Raw genomic sequence first — 18119 nt, forward strand, 5'->3', positions numbered from 1 at the left:
AAGAAGCGCTTCATTTGTATACCAATATGATATTGATTCTACTCAAAGTTCACGCATCTTTTTGCTGTTGATTAAAATGTATAACTCTTTTAATCCTGTTCAAACTGTGTACTACTGAGAATAGAAAACACAGGAAATAGTCTACAGTTTCTAGCCTAAAATCCAGAACCTGTTTTACTAACATTTCATGCCTTGTACTACGTGTCATGCCAAATGTTTTGTCAAATTGAACGTTTCTGGTTTCATTGTACATGTCGTTGATAGCCCCTGGATGCGAGCCTCTCTCTATAACGTGTGACTCTCCCTAAAGGGCTCATATTATCGTGAAAATACATTTGCAATGACATCTGTTGGCTATCACGTCAATGCGTCTTACAATAAGCTTTGCAAGGCAACATTGAGCTGTTAATGCACTAACGTAACTTTTTTTTTTACATTTAATAATTGTCAGTAAGCTAACTGTAAACATTCAATGACTGAGTAAAATCGATTTATTTAAATCAGAAAGAACCAACCCATCCAAAAAGTAAAGCTGGCTATAGCCATTACTTGTGCTGACATTGCCATCTACTGTCAAGAAGTGTATCCTACATCTATGACAAAATATTTCCCAAGCAAACTTTGCAGAATTAATGCCTTCCTTTATCACCAATTAGGAACACCTCTCTCTCTCTCTCTCTCTCTCTCTCTCTCTCTCTCTCGCACGCACGCGCGCACACACACACACACACACACACACACACACACACACACACACACACACACACACACCTACACCTCAAGGTCAATGTTTCTGCTTTTCAACCAGGTCAATTAGGCTTCCTACACAGCCTCTGGTAATGATATACTGTGGTGTCTGTGAGGGGTTCTCAGCTTGCACTGACGTTGGAATACTAAAGAACTATGGTCTGGCGACGACACTCACTTTATCCTGAGACAGCGAAGGAACACCTTCATGCCCAATCAGTCTGGGCTAATGAGACAAGATGGGGCTGGATGTAGAAACAGCAGTACCAGGCTAATGAGACATGAAGGGGCTGGATGTAGAAACAGCAGTACCAGGCTAACGAGACAAGATGGGGCTGGATGTAGAAACAGCTGTACCAGGCTAATGAGACAAGATGGGGCTGGATGTAGAAACAGCAGTACCAGGCTAACGAGACAAGATGGGGCTGGATGTAGAAACAGCAGTACCAGGCAAATGAGACATGGTGGGGCTGGATGTAGAAACAGCAGTACCAGGCTAATGAGACATGATGGGTCTGGATGTAGAAACAGCAGTACCAGGCTAATGAGACATGATGGGGCTGGATGTAGGAACAGCAGTACCAGGCTAATGAGACATGATGGGGCTGGATGTAGGAACAGCAGTACCAGGCTAATGAGACATGATGGGGCTGGATGTAGAAACAGCAGTACCAGGCTAATGAGACAAGATGGGGCTGGATGTAGAAACAGCAGTACCAGGCTAATGAGACATGATGGGGCTGGATGTAGAAACAGCAGTACCAAGCTAATGAGACATGATGGGGCTGGATGTAGAAACAGCAGTACCAGGCAAATGAGACATGGTGGGGCTGGATGTAGAAACAGCAATACCAGGCTAATGAGACATGATGGGGCTAGATGTAGAAACAGCAGTACTGGGCTAACGAGACAAGATGGGGCTGGATGTAGAAACAGCAGTACCAGGCTAATGAGACAAGATTTTGGAGAGAGATCATGGAGAGTGTAGCGATGGAAGGACTATCTAGAACAGGGTTTGATCCAGTCATTGTGGTTTCAGGGCAGGTGCATTTCCTCCTCTGCCCTAAAGGGCCAGACCTCTTGACTGAGTATGTAGTACACTTTCATAGACGTTTAAAGCATCAATCTGCAGTTCAAACAATAAAGAGGCCACTGATTTGGTAAATAGCTGAGTGATGGGGCTGCAGAAATGTAACCATTCTCAAAATCAGACAGAGATATGGATGGAAGGATTGACCATCCAGGAGGTCACAGAATTATTGTGTTTTAAGGCTATACAGTGTTTGTTTAGAATTACATTGTTTACCAACAAAGGAGTAAACAAGCTTATATTTTGGGTTCTGATGGGGTAATACATTTTAACTAATGAGGCATATATAAGTTAAATTCTTCAAGAATCAATGGGTACATAACTGTCCCACCCTGATCTGTTTCATCTGTCTTTGTGATTGTCTCCACCCCCCTCCAGGTGTCACCCATCTTCCCCATTATCCCCTGTGTATTTATACCTGTGTTCTCTGCTTGTCTGTTGTCAGTTTGTCTTGTTTGTCAAGGCAACCAGCGTTTTTGTATCAGCTCCTGCTTTTCCCCAGTCTTTCTTTTCTCGTACTCCTGGTTTTGACCATTGCCTGTCCTGGCCCTGAGCCCGCCCGCCTGACCACTCTGCCTGCCCCTAACCCTGTGCCTGCCTGTTGTCCTTGACCTTTTCCCCGTCTCTGGATTACCGACCTCTGCCTGACCTGACCCTGAGCCTGCTTGCCGTCCTGTACCTTTGCCCCTGTTGCTGTAATTAACATTGTTACTTCGACATGGTCTGCATCTGGGTCTTACCTTATCCTGATAATATTGTTCATAAAAAATGAAAAATTGGATGTAGCCAACGCACATTGCCCCTTTAAGATGTGAGAAATATCTTGAGGGGTCTAATGACACTTTCAGCTCTTGATGTTTCCTGAAGGGATAATAATGATAATGTATTACATTTCTATAGCGTTATTTATTACAATCTCAAAATGCTTAAAAAAAAAATGAACAACCAATACATCATGAGTAGCCTAGCTATAGGTAGCTAGGTCAACCAATAGAGGCCAAGTCTTTGAGTGCATGCATCCCCAAAGATGGAGAGGGACAACTTCAGAGGAAGTTGGTCAGGTAGATGGTTGATGAAGAGTCTGGTGATGATCTTGTAGAGGGCTACTCTAGGAACCAGTGTGGCAACTGGACTTCTCCTTCACAATGTATGGCACCCACTTGGGTTATGCTTCAGCAGCTCTGGTGGCCAGACAGCACACCCCACAATGTGAAAAAAAACTGTTTGCATGTTCTTCACAAAGAGGGCAACAGATGCTACTGAGCCAGATGTCTATATGTCAGGGGAGAAGCTCCATGTGGTATCTGATTTTAAGTACCTTGGCATCATACTTGATTCTAACCTCTCTTTTAAAAAGCATGTGAAAAAGGTAATTCAGATAACCAAATTCAACCTAGCTAATTTCTGATTTATACAAAATTGTTTGACTACAGAGGTAGCAAAACTGTACTTCAAATCTATGACTTAACATACTGCTTGACTAGTTGGGCCCAAGCTTGCTGTACAACATTAAAACCTATTCAGTCTGTCTACAAACAGGCTCTCAAAGTGCTTGATAGGAAGCCCAATACCCATCATCACTGTTACATCCTCAGAAAGCATGAGCTCCTGAGTTGGGAAAATCTTGTGCAATACACCGATGTCTTGTATTCAAGATCCTAAATGGCCTGGCTCCCCCTCCACTCAGTATTTTTGTTAAACAGAAAACACAAACATATGGCAGCAGATCCACAAGGTCTGCCATGAGAGGTGACTGTATAGTTCCCTTAAGGAAAAGCACCTTTAGTAAATCCGCTTTCTCTGTGAGAGCTTCCCATGTCTGGAATACACTGCCATCAGACACACATAACTGCACCACATATCACACTTACACAAAATGCATGAAGACATGGCTAAAGGTCAATCAGATTTGTGAACATGGTCCCTCGCTGTGTGTTGCCGCTTTCCATGTTGTCTGTTGTCTGTAGCTTGTGAGGTGTGGAAACACTGTTGCTTTTATGACTTTTGTCTTCCTGCTTTTTGTTCTATGTTGCTCTGTCTGTATGCCATGTCTTGCTTGTCCTATGTTGCTCTGTCTGTATGCTACGTCTTGCTTGTCCCATGTTGCTCTGTCTGTATGCTACGTCTTGCTTGTCCTATGTTGCTCTGTCTGTATGCTACGTCTTGCTTGTCCTATGTTGCTCTGTCTGTATGCTACGTCTTGCTTGTCCTATGTTACTCTGTCTGTATGCTATGTCTTGCTTGTCCTATGTTGCTCTGTCTGTATGCTATGTCTTGCTGGTCCTATGTTGCTCTGCGTGTGCTCACTGCTCAATGATTGTCTATATTGTAATTGTTTTTCATAACCTGCCCAGAGACTGAGGTTGAAAATTAGCCGACTGGCTAAAACCGGCATTTTTACTGAAACGTTGATTAATGTGGACTGTCCCTGTAAAAATAAAATAAACTCAAACTCAAACAGTTCATAGTTGTAGCCAGTCATCCTCACTACGAGCCCTCTGCCTCAGCAATTCATTCCTCTACTGCATATCCCATTCCCCTCAAGCTTCAGGTGACTCTTCAATTTATGTTTTTAAAAGATCCGGAACCAGTAGCCAGGTAAAACCAAAAAGCTGGTATAGTGTCCAGACACACCATTAAAAAAAAACAATGAAATCATACAAATAAAATAAAATAATGAAACAAAACTCAATGTTAAGAAAAACAAAGCAGCTGATAAAAAAAGCTCAAACCTAAAACCTAAACCTAAACCTAAACCTAAACCTAAACTTAAAACCACTGTTGTGACTTTGTACTTGAGGTAGTAAAGGTAGTCAAGCGCAGGAGAGCAGAGATGTCAAATTAGCGTCTTTAATAGGCAAGTCCAAAAAATGGGTCAGGTACAATACCAATAAACGCCCAAGACATAGGAACACACAGTCACTAACGGAAGGAGAAAAACAACGCTCCTAACTATTCTACAACACTGTACACAAGAGAATAAACTGAGGAAAACCTCAACGAGCAACATGAAAAATAATCCAGCACAAATCTAAGCGGGAAACAGGTGTAAATATACACACAGAAATGAAAGCAAATGAAAACCAGGTGTGAATGAACCAAACACAAAACAAATGGAAAAATAAAAATTGATCGGTGATGACAGCCGAGCACCGCTGGAACAAGGAGAGGAACAATCTTCGGTGGAAGTCGTGACAACCACTTAAAAATATTAAAATATGACATATTTACAGAAGCTCTTTTCTAAGGCTGCTACTAGGGTGCTGAGTGTATAAAATATTAGGAACACCTACTCTTTCCATGACATAGACTGCCCAGGTGAAAGCTATAATCCCATCTTGATGTCACTTGTTAATAAATCTACTTCAATCCGTTTAGATGAAGGGGAGGTGACAGGTTAAATAAGGATTTTTAGGCCTTCAGACGATTGAGACAAGGATTGTGTATGTGTGTCATTCGGAGGGTGAATGGGCAAGACAAAAGATTTATGTGCCTTTGAATGGGGTAATGGTAGTAGGTGCCAGGTGCTCCGGTTTGCGTCAAGAACTACAACACTGCTGGGTTTTTCATGCTCAACAGTTTCCTGTGTGTATCAAGAATGGTCAACCACCCAAAGGAGATCCAGCCAACTTGACACAATTGTGGGAAGCATTGGAGTCTACATGGGCCAGCATACTTCTCGAACGCTCTCGACTCCTTGTGGAGCCCATGCCCAGATTAATTGAGGTTGTTCTGAGGGCAAAAGAAGGGGTGGGGAGGTGCAACTCAATACTAGGAAGGTGTTCCTAATGTTTGGTATACTCAGTGTATATACCGGGGAAAAAAGTATAAACGCAACATGCAACAATTTCAAAGATTTTACTGAGTTACAGTTCATATAAGGAAATCAGTCAATTGAAATAAATGCACTAGCCTTAATCTATGGATTTCACATGACTGGGAATACGGATATGCATCTGTTGGTCACAGATACCTTAAGAAAAAAGGTAGGGACGTGGATCAGAAAACCAGTCAGTATCTGGTGTGATCTCTATTTACCTCATGCAGCACGACACATCTCCTTTGCATGGAGTTGATCAGGCTGTTGATTGTGGCCTGTGGAATGCTGTCCCACTCCTCTTCAATGGTTGTGCGAAGATATTGGATATTGGCGGGAACTGGAACACGCTGTCATACACGTCAATCCAGAGCATCCCAAACATGCTCAATGGGTGACATGTCTGGTGAGTATGCAGGCCATGGAAGAACTGGGACATTTTCAGCTTCCAGGAATTGTGTATCTCTGTGCATTCAAATTGCCATCATTAAAACACAACTGTGTTCGTTATCCGTAGCTTATATCTGCCCATACCATAACCCCACCACCACCATGGTGGACTCAGTTCACAACGTTAACATCAGCAAACTGCTCTCCCACATGACGTCATACACGCTGTCTGCCATCTACCCGGTACAGTTAAAAACGTGATTCAACCCGTGAGAGCACACTTCTCCAGCGTGCCAGTGGCCATCAAAGGTGAACATTATCCCACTGAAGTCGGATACGACAACGAACTGCAGTCAGGTCCAGACCCTGGTGAGGACGACGAGCACAGAGATTAGCAGTTTGTGATGAAATTCTTCAGTTGTGTATACCCACAGTTTCATCAGCTGTCTAGGTGGCTGGTCTCAGACGATCCCGCAGGTGAACCTGGATGTGGAGGTCCTGGGCTGGCGTGGTTACACGTGTTCTGTGGTTGTGAGGCCAGTTGGTCGTACTGCCAAATTCTGTAAAACGATGTTGGAGGGGGCTAATGGTAGAGAAATTGAAATTAAATTATCTGGTAACAGCTCTGGTGGACATTCCTGCAGTCAGAATGCCAATTGCAAGCTCCCTCAAAACTTCAGGCATCTGTGGCATTGTGTTGTGTGACAAAACTGCACATTTTAGACTGGCCTTTTATTGTTCCCAGCACAAGGTGCACCTGTGTAATGATCATGCCGTTTAATCAGCTTCTTGATTTGACTATCTTGGCAAAGGAGGAATGCTCACTAACAGGGATTTAAACAAATTTGTACACAATATTTGAGAGAAATATGCTTCCTGCGTATGGACTATTTCTGGGATCTTTTATTTCAGCTCATGAAACATGGGACCAACACTCTACATGTTATGTTTATATTTCTGTTCAGTGTATATACAGCACCAGTCAAAAGTTTGGACACACCTACTCATTCAAAGGTTTTTCTATTTTCTACATTGTTGAATATTAGCAAAGACATCAAAACTATGAAATAACACATATGGAATAATGTAGTACCAAAACAAGTGTTAAACAAATCAAAATAATGTTAGATTCTTCTAAGTAGCCAACCTTTGCCTTGATGACAGCTTTGCACACACTTGGCATTCTCAAAACCAGCTTCACGTAGAATGCTTTTCCAACAGGCTTGAAGGAGTTCCCACATATGCTGAGCACTTGTTGGCTGCTTTTCCTTCACTCTGCGGTCCAAACCATCTCAATTGGGTTGAGGTTGAGTGATTGTGGAGGCCAGGTCATCTGATGCAGCACTCCATCACTCTCTTTCCTGGTCAAATAGCCCTTACACAGCCTGGAGGTGTGTTTTGGGTCATTAACCTGTTGAAAAGCAAATAACAGTCCCACTAAGCGCAAACCAGATGGGATGGTTTAACTGACTTGCCTAGTTAAATAAAGGTTTTAAAAAATAAATAAAAATGGTGTATCGCTGCAGAATGCTGTGGTAGCCATGCTGGTTAAGTGTGCCTTGAATTCTAAATAAATCACTGACAGTGTCACCAGCAAAGCAACCTACACCATCACACCTCCTCTTCCATGCTTCACAGTGAGAACCACACATGAAGAGATCATCCGTTCACCTACTCTGCGTCTCACAAAGACACGGTGATTGGAATCAAAAATCTAAAATTTTGACTCATCAGACCAAAGGATAGATTTTCACCAGTCTAATGTCCATGCAAGTCTCTTCTTCTTACTGGTGTCTTTCAGTAGTGGTTTCTTTGCAGCAATTTGACCATTTAGGCCTGATTCACATAGTCTCCTCTGAACAGATGACGTTGAGATGTGTCTGTTACTTGAACTCTGAAGCATTTATTTGGGCTGCAATTTCTGAGGCTCTAATGAACTCCTCTGCAGCAGAGATTACTCTGGGTCTTCCTTTCTTGTGGTGGTCCTCATGAGAGCCATTTTCATCAAAGCGTTTGATAGTTTTTGCGACTCCACTTGAAGAAATGTTCAAAGTTCTTGACATTTTCCAGATTGACTGACCTTCATGTCTTAAAGTAACAATGGACTGTCATTTCTCTTTGCTTATTTGAGCTGTTTTTGACATAATATGGACTCTGTCTTTTACCGAATAGGGCTGTCTTCTGTATAAAACAGAACTGGTATACACAACACAACACACAACACAACTGATTGGCTCAAGTGCATTAAGAAGGAAAGAAATTTGGCAAAGGGTGGCTACCTTGAAGAATCTCAATTGAATAATATATTTAACATTTTTAAACACTTTTTTGTGACTACATGATTCCATATCTGTTATTTCCTAGTTTTGATGTCTTCACCATTATTCTACAATGTAGAAAATTGAATGAATAGGTGTGTCCAAACTTTCGACGTATATATATATATATATATATGCAATTCACCCACAAATCAAAGTTTGTCAGAAACCTTCATACCTCAACAGTGGACCATAGTAGTCACTATTCCAGTTACACACAATAGGTACAAATTCAGTCTTCAGACTGTGTTTTGGTTTTGTCTGCATCCTCCAATTGATCACTCTACATCGACTACTAAGTAATTGTCATCTCACACACATTATTTCCTTTGCTGAGGGAAAACCCATTGCCAATATTTTTCTCTATCTCGTTTGAGTCGTGCTGTAGTAAGTAATGTCAACCACAAGGTGGCAGACAACACCTAGTCTGAGGACAGCTACGTATGTTTTTAATGGTGCAATGGTGAATAAACCACTGGAGATCTTAGTAAGAGTTGGCATGTTTAGGAATTGTATAAATCCAACATAATTCTATGCAATTTAGAGGAGATAGAAATTCATGAATGGACAATTGTCTAGTTTGCATGATGATTTTCGAACTCATGAACTGAATTATATTTCACTGCCTCAATTTTCTGAGTTGAAATGGAACTGCTGATGTCCAGCCATGAATATCAATCGCTATAAGTGTTTATACTTATTTGATTTTTTAAAAATCACTTTCATGTCTGTTGTGTCATCCACAAATGTTTTGTTGCATGGCAACACCATCACATAAAGATATTTATTTTGTATTGAGTAGCAATTTCCCCAAGTGGTCACTTCAGACCAATTACTGTTTGTGCTTCTCATCTTAGAGTAGGTAATGTTAAGTCAGTGGGGCTGTTCTCTGTGCCAGGTCCTGCCCTGAGTGCAGGGCCTTCAATAGCCTTTTGGTGGCCCTAAGTGAGATTTGGTCGTGGATCCACACACCATGCGGCAAAAAAAATCAGTGGATTACTACAAGTTTAGATAGCTGGCTAGGCTAACTACCAATCTAAAAATGCTTAGCTGACATGGCTAATTGAGTGACTGTCACTGACCGACACAAAGGAATGCTGATTTACAACATTTTGAAATTGCACCTGGTATTTTCTACTATTCTTACCCATCAATAGTATGTTGAGACCACGACTGAGTTACAATCTACAATACATGACCAAATGTATGTGGACAGCTGCTTGTCGAACATCTCATTCCAAAATCATGGGCATTAATATGGAGTTGGTCAACATTTTGCTTCCATAACAGCCTCCACTCTTCTGGGAAGGCTTTCCACTAGATATTTGAACATTGCTGTGGGAACTTGCTTCCATTCAGCCACAAGAGCATTAGTGAGGTTGGGCAGTGAGGTTGGGCAGTGATGTTGGGTGATTAGGCCTGGCTCACAGTCAGTGTTCCAATTCATCCCAAAGGTGTTCGGTGGAGTTGAGGTTAGGGCTCTGTGCAGGCCAGTCAGGTTTTTCCTGATCGATAATTGAGGAATAATAATTTCTGTGCTGACCTTGCTTTTTGCACAGGGGCAAGAAAGGGCCTTCCCCAAACTGTTGCCACAAAGTTGGAAGCACAGAGTCGTCTAGAATGTCATTGTATACAGTAGCATTAAGATTTCCCTTCACTGGAACTAAGGAGCCTAGCCCGAACCATGAAAAACAGCTCCATACCATTATTCCTTCTCCATCAAACTTTACAGTTGGCACTACGCATTGGGACAGGTAGCGTTCTCCTGGCATCTATCTGCCAAACACAGATTAGTCCGACGGACTGCCAGATGGTGAATTGTGATTCATCACTCCAGAGAATGCTTTTCCACTGCTCCACAGTCCAATGGCAACGAGCTTTACACCACTCCAGCCAACACTTGGCATTGCCCATGGTGATCTTAGGTTTGTGTGCGGTTGCTCGGCCATGGAAACCCATTTCATGAAGCTCCTGACAAACAGTTATTGTGCTGAAGTTGCTTCCAGAGGCAGTTTGGAATTCTCTAGTGAGTGATGCAACCGAGGACAGACAATTTTTACCACTTCACAATAACAGCACTTACAGTTGTCCCGGGGCAGCTCTAGCATGACAGAAATTTGATGAACTGACTTGATGGAAAGGTGGCATCCTATGACGGTGCCACAATGAAAGTAACTGAGCTCTTCAGCAAGGCCATTCTACTTCAATGTTTGTCTATGGAGATTGCATGGTTGTGTGCTCGATTTTATACACCTGTCAGCAACCGGTGTGGCTGAAATAGCCGAATCCACTAATTTGAAAGGGGTGTCCACATACTTTTGTATTTTTATTTTTTTATTTTTTTTATTTCACCTTTATTTAACCAGGTAGGCAAGTTGAGAACAAGTTCTCATTTACAACTGCGACCTGGCCAAGATAAAGCATAGCAGTGTGAACAGACAACACAGAGTTACACATGGAGTAAAACAAACATACAGTCAATAATACAGTATAAAGAAGTCTATATACGATGCGAGCAAATGAGGTGAGATAAGGGAGGTAAAGGCAAAAAAAGGCCATGGTGGCAAAGTAAATGTATATATCGAGCACACAGCCATATTGTAACTCAGTCGGGGTCTTAACTTACTATTAAGAGTAAGAATATATATAGGCTATCTTTATGTTGCTAAGGTCATTCATAGAGGCCCATTATTTTCTACAGCAGTAGAATAACCTAAAAGAACTCAGGAAATGTGCCATTATTTTCTACAGCAGTAGAATAACCTAAAAGTACTCAGGAAGTGTGCCATTATTTTCTATATCAGTATAATTACCTAAAAGTTATCAGGAAATATGCCATTATTTTCTACAGCGGTATAATAACCTAAAAGTACTCAAGAAATGTGGCATTATTTGCAACACCCATACATTATACACCAGGGTGACTACAGACAAGGGCTGGGATCAATTCAGGAAGTGATTTAAAATTAAAATTCGAAAATTGAATAACATTTGAAATAAATGGCTTCTGCTCCTTAGTTTATTGATAAATCATGAAAAATATTTTTTATTTTTATGTATTATTTTTTTTATAGTTATTTAAGCAAACCTTCCTGAATGGCCTTCAGTTCAAATTGACCCTAGCCCTGCGAGAGATAACTATAGAGATAACTATATGCTTTTATATGACTATCTCTCTACACTATGCACAATCAATTTTTCTTCCTTCGTTCCCTGCCTCCATCCCCCCCTTTCTCTTGTCTTTCTCAACCTCATTATAATGACGTGTGTCTGAAAACCTATCAGCCAAGATCCTGTTATTTAGTAATGCTGACCAAAGGAGGGGGAGGAATCCTAACTTAATTCAGGAAAACGGGCAAACCACTGGTACCCAAGGGTAGTGGAATGGGTATTTCATCACCTAGGAGGGCCTTATCTTCTTCCTATGGTGCTTTGTGATTGTCAGATACAGATACAGCTAATTTAATACTATTTCAAATGTGGTTACTGTATACCTATAGACCTATCAAATACAAATTCCCACTGAAAATCCTGATGAATTGTAGTGTATATTTATTTGTTAGTGATTACCCTGAAACCTTGTCAACTTGTTAAAAGGATTCGACATGAACCATGTATGTTTACCCTCATTCGCTCTGTGGCGTGTAGCCTACAGTGGTATGCAATGTATTAAAGCCTGCCCATGTATGCAATGGCCACCAGGTGGCAGAGCAATCCTATGGGAATTATTGTAAATCTACAAACTGGGAAGAAACGATTCAACATAGACCTAGATTTGATTGAATTTGAATAAATGCTTTTGACCAATGCATATCAATATCTCTTCGAAATTGTGGAGATGCGCTATATATTTGAATCTGGATTATCTGTTCAGATTCTGAGTCAAATGATCCTAGAATGGACGGTTGAACATGCTGGCCTACGGATTAGTTAGTGTATGTAGGTTAGGACTATCCGGTGTTTGGCTGGCTACAAATTAGTTGGTCGTTACATTAGGCTATGTTTTAGAATTATTGTTTTTTTCACTGCTTGCAAATGTCAAGTAATCTTGTTCGACGAGGCTTATATCATTAAGCTTACACGTAAACCTCAGAATTAGACACGATGCAATGTAGAACTGTGGCTATACATGTCCCTACGTGCATTCTTGTGGCGTGTGTTTCTGTGCCTGTTTGTGAGTGCTGATGCATGCATACAGTGTCTTTGTGTAAATAAATCCGGTTGTGCCCTACTTTCGTGTATTCAATAGAATGAATTGCATTTGTTTGAGCTTACTGTATATTTCGTGTATAATATTATTCTGGTGCGTTTGCGTAGCGCAGGCCTACTAAAACAATGGTCTGCTCGTCTCGGCGGCTAGCTGGTTTCAGCACCAGTAGAGGTGGACAGCGCCTTCAGAGTGGGTCGTGAATAAGCAAGGCCTCTGCCAAAGGTCATCATTCATAGACACTCGACCACAGCGCACGTTCACAACTTCATCCCACCTATTTTAAGCTGCATATGTTTAAGATGGATGTGTTTAAGCATATCATGTTGCATATCGACCGTGTACATGCCTTTGAAATGACATCCGTTCTCAAAAAAGTAAGACATGAGCCGGTAATATTGGGTACAATTTCTTTATTCTGAAAAAAGAAAACAATACAAAATAGAGGGCAATTTACGGACAACAATTGCAGACACACAAAGCTTTCCCTTATCCCTTTAGCGTGTTGTTTTAATGAAAGCTGTGTGCTCTCGCGCCGACGATAGCAGGCTCCGCTCTTGGCATTCACCGCGTGCCTTAATTGTAAGACATTAAATCAAGGTCCGCTGTGAACACGGAAAGCCTGAACCAGAACCTCAGATCTCTCTCTCTCTCTCTGTGTGTGTGTGTGTGTGTGTGTGTGTGTGTGTGTGTGTGTGTGTGTGTGTGTGTGTGTGTGTGTGTGTGTGTGTGTGTGTGTGTGTGTGTGAGCTACATTTTGCCATTGAAATCGGAGTTGACCACTTCGACCCATACCATTCCTTGTTCAATGTACCCACCCGTTCCTTCAGACCTTCAGTGCGAATAGTTGTCAATGTCGATGTCGTTGTTCTTTGAAGTTGGACTCCCAAAACAGCCAATCATTCTGTAATGGTAGACAAAGTTGTTGATAAATGTATATACATTACCCCACCGTGAAAACGGAATGTAATTTGGCAAAATTAGAAAAATGTTTGCAATAGGCTAAGCCTATTGAAGGCCCGCGGCCATTGAACTTGGTGCGTAATGGGTTAAAGTCGTCACTAGCGCTGTTTTTTGGTGGCGAGTTTCAAAATTATGGTTAGTCCGAATTCATCTCGGGAGGCAAAAAAAAGAGAGACGGATCGTTTGATCGTCTCGTCAAAAAAAGCTTCGGACAGGTGTAGACTTCAACGTCGTCGTATTCCTACATCAAATATCTACCAAAAAAAGAAGAAAACACAAAATGCGTCACAAACCTTCATAGACAGTCAATACAGCAATCATCTTATTTTTGACAATAATCTTATAGAGATCCATACAAGTCGCTGTCTGCGTAGAAAAAAATGGATGGCCCTTTACAAGAGAACGCATAGCACCGCACAAGTCTACTCGCAGGTCATTTTTTTTTTTTTAAGAGAGACGCCGCAAAGCGCGAGCGGGACAATTGAAAAGCTTTGCTTCCCTCCCGCATACTGTATTCCATCAACGCACCGTGGAACCACCGAAGGCAAAGGTATATAGGCTCCTCTACTCACAAATCCATCTGGGACCGAGGACGAGCTGAGCTGAGTTGTACATGTCCCGTTTCCAACACCGCTAAATGTGACTGATCTCCCTCCGCCCGGTCTTTTCCACTCGCTGGATAACTTTAGGATTAATGGCGCTCTAGCCAAACAAATAAGGCATCTGCCTTCAGCGCAAGAGGATTGCATGGGGGGCAGTGACGTCACTGGGCAAACAGATGTTCTCTCTCTCTCTATAGCCAACGTCCCCGATCAGCTTCCTGTGCCCTTGAAACTAAGGAAAAAGCACTTCAATCCCAGTTTAAACCTATAATCTCCCTGTTTCTTAGCTGTTGCAATTAGGCTACCCAACGCACCTCGTTAAAATGTAATGGTGATGGACATAATGGAAATAGAGGATTTTAAATATTGTTTTTGCATTTCAGTGCACAGTGATCTGGATGAGTAGTTTGATAACATCACAACATTAGTTATTGATTTATCCTAAATTAAAGTTTTGACACTTATAAAATGTTATTATACTATTCTAAAAAATAAACGCACACACACGCATACGTACATATACGCACACATTCCGATTCCGAGTTAAGCAGAGAGCGAGAGTTTTTTTTTACATTTTGCCGAATTGTTTAATATCTGTCAGCCATTTACAACAATTTCGTTAAACAATTTGTTTAAGTCCAATGCTGGAGCCTATCTGCTGTTGGTGATTTTGAAACAGGTGCATGCACCTTGCAAACTATTTTACATTTTCTCTTGAAAGCAAGATAATGTGTGCATTAATTCAATTAATTGTGCACAGCAGGCCTAGCCATGTGCATAGCATATCAAAGGCATAGTGTTTATTGCGCATTATAAACGTGTTTGAAACTGTATGCCAATAGGCTATTAGATGAAATCTCTGATTGTGTTGAATTCAGTCTTTATGTCCATTAATTTACCTCGTGAACCAGTGCAAAGTATACTGACATTTCAATAATCAATGATTGAGTCACTGCTACTATACTGCTATTACCTCCGCCACTAATATTACGAGTAGCCTATCTACTACAGCAAGTAGGCTACTGCTACAACAGTGCTTCTAAGCGATCCACTAGACTTTGGGGACTATTTCTGCCTTTACACAGATTATATTCATTCATAAACATACGCTAGGATGCAGTGTGGGTCCTGAAGGCTACCGAATATGATTATTGAACCTCATCACCCATTCAATGGAGAAACAAAGGGAAACGCCATTTTAGATGGGGGGAAAATCCCATCTATCATATGAAATATCTAAATGAAGCCGTCCTTTATGAACCGATATTTGGAGTGTATGACAAAACCGTATGACAGTCCTCGCATCTCATAGCCATTGGGAACGCAACCCAGTTGACCCAATGTGCGCGGACCTATTGTCTTCAAGCGCTGCGCGATGAACAAATAAACAAGTGCATAATGACCATGCATCCATGCCATCTTTGTTATCGATTAAATAACTGTATTCATATGTGTCCAGTTGCACTGTAATGTTTTCGGTATAGAGATTTGTCTGGCTCTTTGTCAGCCTTATTCATATCCATGATTACTTGAGGTATTTTTTTCTGAACGCCCGCAATAACAATGGTAAGTGCAACGTGGGAAGGAATGTCCGTTATCTTTGAGCACATATGCCTAGAGCGAACCATGCCGACACCACGACCCCATACAGGCCTAGTGTCCGCTTTAATGTTACACAGCGACCAGACTTGAAAAGCACATTTATTTTCATCTAATTATTATATAAGACACGGACCTAGTCGAAACATGGACCATACTCACCATCTCTCGCCATATGGTCCATCTTATAGTCTTTTCGTGTATCCATTCGTTTGTGTTGTCTTTCACGTCACTGTATGGTGTAGTTATTTTTGGTCTTAGCAAAGCAACTTGTATTCCCGGTTATTTCGGTTTAGCGATGGACAATCGGACGACTCCGGCAGGCGAGTAGTGGATACCAGTATGAGCAATGCTCTAGCTTCTGCAAAGCATGGCTGCGTTTTTTCCTTTTTTTCAAGAGGGCAGGTCGTTCTGTGCATTACAATGAGTTAAATCTCTCTTTCCCTCTCCCCCCTCTCTCCCCCTCTCTCTCGTTCTCTCTCTCTCTCTCGCTCTCTCTCTCTCTCTCTCTCTCTCGCACACACATTGTTTTTAATATCAAATTTCAATATAACATGAAAATAATTTGGTTAAGTTAGTCATCTGCCCATGTTGTTCGTCGTGTTTGTATCTTTCATGGTGTTAAATATAGCCTAGCAGTGCACTAAATCATAATGGACTAGATATATGGAATCAACTATAATCTGAACCTAGATTAGGAGTGTGTGTAATAACCGTACAGCATTGAATCGTCGTCTCCTTGTGCTGGGCGCAATTTGTCATGTTTAATACCGTTTGTCCTGAGAGCTCCATTAGTACGTTATAGTTATGCCTCTGGACCGCAGCTCAGTCTCACTGCATTTGATCCTGTGAGATGGTGAGCCCTCAGACCGCACGTGATTCATGGGCCATATATAAATGTCATTTTATTTCACGACCTTAAAATAAGTACAAATTCATATTTACAACTTCTAACGATTGTAGATGTTTAAGCATACCCCTCGACCCAGTGTATCGTTATGCACTTAACCTATGCATGAAGGTCTTCTAGGTAGCCTATTTTAAATACAGGTAGGGAGCCTATTGTAAATACAGGTAGGTAGCCTATTGTAAGTACAGGTAGGTAGCCTATTGTAAATACAGGTAGGTAGCCTATTGTAAATACAGGTAGGTAGCCTATTGTAAATAAAGAGGGGCCTTATTCACGCAAGTGCATTTATTTACATGCATACCATTCTTCATATATTTCTAAAACACTATAATGTTGTATAGGCTTGCATCTTCTCTGGATAAACCATGCTTAGCACCATGTTACAAGCGCAGATGTCATGGATATTTTGGCGCATGTAACTCTCCAGTGTAGAGTTAGGCAAACTGCTGCAGCTTTCCTAATTAGGTCAGATGAGATAAGGTGGATTCAGCACTTACAGTACCATCAAATATGGCAAAAGGCTATTTCTGCTTCATAGCACACCAGATTTTTGAAAATGTCAAATATTGTAGACCCAAGGCCAGTAAAATGTGAGGGTACATGGGCGACTATAATTCTCCAAACGCGTCATCAGTCAATGTCTGACTTGATATGAAACACGCAGAAACATTAATGTCAGTCACATTATGGATAGTAGCTAGCCTACTTCTAGGTCTATAGGCCTGCGATTTTGGTTAAACAAATTTGAAATGGGTGTGAAGAATCCACTAGGCCAATACAGTGCGAGCTATTCAATATCGAATGAATAATTCATTGAAGTAAGTGCCACCCATGTGTTCTGTGCTACTGGTTTGTATTCTCTTCAGTTCCTGTGGAGGTCGACGCAGGGGCAAAATATCCAATCGAAACACAACACAGTATGGATCCCCACACTGGGCCCCATGGAAAGATGATGTCACTCTAGCCTGTCTAAACTCACTAAAGCCCTATAGGTTCAATGAAATGACCCGCATACACAGTGAATCACACACACACACGCGCGCACGCACGCACGCGCGCGCGCGCACTCACACACACACACACAGAAAAGCAAAGTGTTACAAATAAATATATTTCAGTTGACATGATTTGAACATCTGATATGTCGCTATAGCATGTGTGTCCTCCACTTGCTCTGAATACAGAAGCTGCTGCATGTTCAAAATGCACCGGCCTTTAAGAACAAAACACCCCCTCTATTTCTCTGCTTCTTCTCCTTCTGCTTTCCCTCTGTTCTCTTGACGCGTGTAGGCTGCAGGCCTTCTCCTCTCCATCCATAGGACATTTACCTCCCAGCCTGCCCTCTATAGAATTGTACTATAGGCTACTACTACATTATATTACAACGGGCCTTTAAACACACGATTGCTGTGATAATTCAATTCTCGTTTGATGATACCACATTGGCCGCTGCAAATATTAATACCGTATCTGGAA

The sequence above is a fragment of the Oncorhynchus mykiss genome, chromosome 11 (assembly GCF_057628025.1).
Source record: "Oncorhynchus mykiss isolate SJ-2025 chromosome 11, ASM5762802v1, whole genome shotgun sequence".
Taxonomy (NCBI): Eukaryota; Metazoa; Chordata; class Actinopteri; order Salmoniformes; family Salmonidae; genus Oncorhynchus; species Oncorhynchus mykiss.